This window comes from Quercus suber, unplaced genomic scaffold, assembly GCF_002906115.3.
Source record: "Quercus suber isolate HL8 unplaced genomic scaffold, Cork oak 2.0 scaffold_586, whole genome shotgun sequence".
NCBI lineage: Eukaryota > Viridiplantae > Streptophyta > Magnoliopsida > Fagales > Fagaceae > Quercus > Quercus suber.
In genome coordinates this window covers 33,544-38,533 of record NW_027070031.1, presented here as the reverse complement: position 1 = coordinate 38,533, position 4,990 = coordinate 33,544, and the positions used below count along the sequence as shown (strand labels likewise).

At 38.5% G+C, this 4,990-nt stretch overlaps 1 long non-coding RNA gene across 1 annotated transcript; it reads left to right on the top strand.

Annotated features, from left to right (window-relative positions):
* Nucleotides 1-2,246, top strand: LOC136063859 (uncharacterized). Its single transcript, XR_010625513.1, has 3 exons — nt 1-791; nt 879-1,522; nt 1,610-2,246. It is a non-coding gene; the product is annotated as an uncharacterized LOC136063859 (long non-coding RNA).
* The last annotated feature ends 2,744 nt before the right edge of the window (nt 2,247-4,990 follow it).

Genomic DNA, 4,990 nt, shown 5'->3' with positions numbered 1-4,990 from the left:
GTGAAAATTATCAGGAGTATATTGGGGGGGGAGGGGTAAGGTGGGGGTAGTAGATGGTTGTGATCTTGATAAGTGGTCTAAGATGAAAATTGAGTCCATCTGTAAAGATTTTGGGTACACATGTGTGAGTAGGTTGTGGTACACAAGACTTCGGGATGATTAGGAGAGTAGGATGTTTCACTTGATCAAAGATGACAAGGATGCAATGTTCATGACTGGTTTGGTTAGGGGTCATGGACATATTCATGTATATGTCCAGCATCCAGTACATGACCCTATCCTAATTAATAATGGCAATGGTGTGACATTAGACCTTGTTAAAGCCTGAGCTTGAGCCTGAGCCTGAGCTTAAGCCTGAGGGGTACAGTTCTAGTGATGGGGAACCTGCTTATGAGGATGGAGATGACTTCTATGATAGTGATGATGATTTTGATGGTCATCAGTACTTCTATGAGGATGATATAGGGAATTGTTTTGGAGACATTTGTTTTAGACATAGGATCTATTGTAGACATTTGTACAACAACTTGAGGAAGCAACATCCTGGTCTCTTAATTAGAGAATTGTTTTGGAGAGCAGCAAAAGCAACTTATGCACAGGAATTTGAGAAGACAATGAATGAGATGAAAGATATTGATGAGGGTGCATACTTTTGGCTGAAAGGACACACCACAACAATATGGGCTAGACACATGTTCAGGGGTGATGGGCTAAGTGATACTGTCGTGAATAATATGTGTGAAAGCTTCAACAGTAGAATCGTAAAATTCAAAGGGAAGCCCATTAGCATGGTATGCAAATTTCCTATACTTTATGTATGTAGGTCTGAGTTATATATTTTTAGCATGCACTATTATGTGGGTTGTTTATGTATGCAGCTTGAAGACATTAGGTTGTATTTGATGAATAGGCCCCAACAAAATAGACTGAGTAGTTTGAAGGTAAAGTATGAGTTATGCTCTGCCCTAAAGTATGTAAAAGATTGCATAGGGAAAAGATGAGTAGCAATAAATGGTTGGCTTGTTGGTCTTCTCACACAAGATTTGAGTTTAAGAATGGGCTACAAAGTTTCATTGTGGACCTGGATAAGAGGACATGTACTTGTAGGAAATGGGACATCATTGGTATTCCATGTTGCCATGCAATTTCATGCATATTCTTCAACAAGGAGGCAACTGACAAATACACCAATGAGTGCTACAAAGTCAGCACATACACGGTATGCTATGAGCCCATCATTGATTCCATTAATGGTCAGAATATATGGACCCCAACTAGACTCCCACCTGTGCAGCCTCCAATATAGAGAAGGCCACCTGGGAAGTCCAAGAAGAAGAGAGCAAGGGAATCCAATGAACCAAGAAAGGGTCATAGCAAAGGGTTGGGTATTACCAAAAGGTGCAAGTCATGTGGGAAGATAGGCCACAATAAAAGAAGTTGCAAATATGAGGTTGGATGGAATTCTTCACTGCCTACAGCTAGTGGTGGTGGTCCAAACAGTAGGAGCTCTAGGCTAAAACAGGTATAATACTTGTTTATGCATTAATTTTTTTTGTTTGCACTTGTTTCAATTTTTTAATGTTAACTTGAGCATATGTGTTGTTTATAGACAACTAATAGGGTTCATGCTAGTGGAGTTAGTGGAGCAAGTGGAGGAGTGGCCATCAATGAGCCAAATCCACCAAGGATACCACCTACCAAACAAGCTGGAAGCAGTGCAGCAACCACCAAACAAGCTACAAGCTACAAGCAGTGCACCCCCCAATAGCACAACATCCAATCCAAGCAAGAACACACATGGAAATCCAAAGAAGAGAAAGAAGGGGAGTGTCACAAGTGAGACTTTGAATGCATCAAGAAATGCATCTAGGTACAGAGAAGCATTGAGGTTTACTTAGAGCCAGTCATCTATGCATGGGCCAAAGGGATAAGCTGGTGGAGACTGAGCAAATTTCATTTCTTTGTTTTTTTGTTTCTTTGAACTTTTATGTGGTAGTCAATGTGAAATTTGTCAGTGACAGCAAAAGTCCTTTTTGTTAATTGTAATTATTGCTAAATTATGGCTGAATTATGTATATTTTGGTAGTGTTGAACTATAGCAGCAAAGTACTGCAATTTGAGGTGCAATCACCTTTTTGTTTTTGTTGCCTGAACAATGGCTAAATTATACAAAAGAAGTTGCAAATGAAGGTGTAACTTGATTGCCTATAATATTGTAATATAGTGGCAGCTAAGGTTTTTATGTATTGTGATTTATGTATGGTAGCTAAGGTGTAACTTGATTGCCTATAATATTGTAATATTGTGGCAGCTAAGGTTTTTTTGTATTGTGATTTGTGTATGGCAGCTAAGGTGTAACTTGATTTCCTGAACTATGGCAGCTAAGGTTTTTGTGTATTGTGATTTGTGTAATATGGCAGGGATTGCTTGGGTTTTGTCAATGAATTGTGTATTGTGATTTGTGTATTTTGGACAGATTCATGTCTGTCATGTATATAGTGTAGTCTGTTTGCACACAATGACTGAATTGGTAATGGAGCACCATAATTGCATTTAGTTGGCTTTGAGTAATGGAGCTTGGATATTATTCTAGCACCAATTCTCTGTGCATGTGAAACTAGTAACATCGTGGTTGCAGGAAGCATGACTATGCATCATTATCATGCTTTCAACATGATGTTACTAGTAATGAATCCTTCAAATTGCTTTAGGGCACCTTGTGGGTGCAGCTCATGCCAGATAAGTGTCAAGTATTTTCCAGTGGGTAGTTTGCACACAATTTAAATTGGTAACTTCAGTTTAGTAAGTTACACATAGTGACCATTAAGCTCATTCATTCATTACAAAACCAGATAACATTGAACAATTTATCTAAAACAGCATATACACTTTATGTTCAATCCATGATAATTTCATTTTATTCAAATTGAAATTACAAAGGTAATTAGGATATAGTTTTCCACAAAATGCTCCATAAAATGCTTCATACAAGGCACTTCATTTATCTACCTTAACCCTACATACCTTAACCCTGCATACACCATCTAACCCACCCATCTAAACCACCAAAACTAAAATCACACAAAGGCAGATCCCACACATCAGCAATGCCAAAAATCAGAGACACTGTCAAACACTTCTCCATCTTTTTGCAAGTTGAAACTTCAGCCTCGAGTCTGAGAATGGTCTGCCTCTGTTCTAGGATAAGGACCTTACCACGCAAACAAATCTCATCATCAACCCATTGAAAATATTTGCACTTCCGTCCAACCTGAAATTCAAACCAAATCAATCAACCCACCAAAAAAACGAACTAAAGAAAAAAAATTTGAAATAACTCAGACCTTACCCATTAAATTAGGACACCCATAGAATTTTCTTCCTGGATTGTTCTCTGTCCAGGACACCACTAGAATTGGTTTACCAAGGCTGGGGCAATAACACATGCATGATGCTTTCCTCTTCGGGCTTGCCGAGGATGATGAGCTTGATTCCATCTCTTCAATGTGGTTTTAATGAGTAGATAAGGCAGAGTTTTTGTCTGTAAGTGATTTAGGGTTCTTCATGTGTTTGTCTAAGGGGTGGCTGAAGGCAGTTGATGGGAAGGGACACATGAAGGTCACATGAAGGCTAGGTTCGCACGAGATGAGGTGGCAGGGTCACGTGAGGGGTCACGTGGGTGTAAGTGAGACACATTGGATTTTTAATTATTATTTTAATAAATGGGTTTGACACCTTGGACCTCTGTTTGCCACCTTAGCTTTTTCTGTCACTGGGTTGATGGCAAGGACTATTTTAAAAATTATTTTTGAAAATCAGGGACTAACCTAGGAGCTAAATCAATTTAGGGACCAAATTGAGAATAGACACAAAATGTAGGGACCAAAAGTACATTTTTGCCTTGTTTTTTCTCTTGTTTACTTCACAGTAAGGGGTCTACACTGTGGGCTCATCGACCTCATGCCACATGATGGCAATGGGTACTAGCATGTGTACTACATAAACCTTGTTGGGGCTATCACTTGAACCATTCCTCTCTAGGTGCAGGACGAAAACTCCTACCATCAAGTCACACCCTGTAACACCCCAAACCCAAAGCGAGGATTTAGATGCACAACCTGTCTTAGAAATAATCAACAATAATATTATTGAACAGAGCGTAATTAAATATCCACAAGTAAACTTCAACCCATCAAAAAAATCTTTCCTATGAAATCCATAAAACAAAAACTTTAACAATAAAGTCTTCAAATACAATCTCAAGAGTTCCACAAATGCCTAACTCACTATCCTAAGAAAATATACCAAAACAATCCATCAACTAACATAGCTCCAAAAGAAGTCTTCAATCTATGTCTCCAAAGATCTACCACCAAAAGATATTCCACTGCTCTAATCTAAAAAGGTGGAGAAAGGGGGGGGGGGGGGGGGGGCTAGAAGCCCAATAAGAGACGTGTTATTCAAGAGTACTAATTGGAGTGTGATTGATATTCCTAGACTGAATTGGAGTGTTTTTTAGAGGCACACATAGTGGATCTTTTTAAGTCAGCCATGTGAAAGGGATTTTCTTGTATTTATTTTGAGAGCAGCGGCTTACTATTTCCCTAATCGCTAAACTCCACGAGGACGAAACTGTAGAGGTAATCATTTATACGTTGAACTTGATCATTCAGTCTATTATAGCATGATAGGTAATATACTCAATCGGCTAAGGTGGATGATTGTTAGGGATTATCATAATGGGTGCATGTCCCATTAATTTAATTCAATTGTATTGTACGTTGAATGTTTCTTGGGTTTCTATAAACACGTTTGGCATGTACTGAGGGCTGTATCATATTGATTACCTGTTGGATTTGCAAGCCTTTGGTCTAACAAAGGTTGATACAAGTATTGGATTAAATTCTAATAGTCAATACATGCTATAGAATACAAGTCCTACGGTTAGAGATTTTATGGATGCTATATATTTAATATGGGTTAATATAAT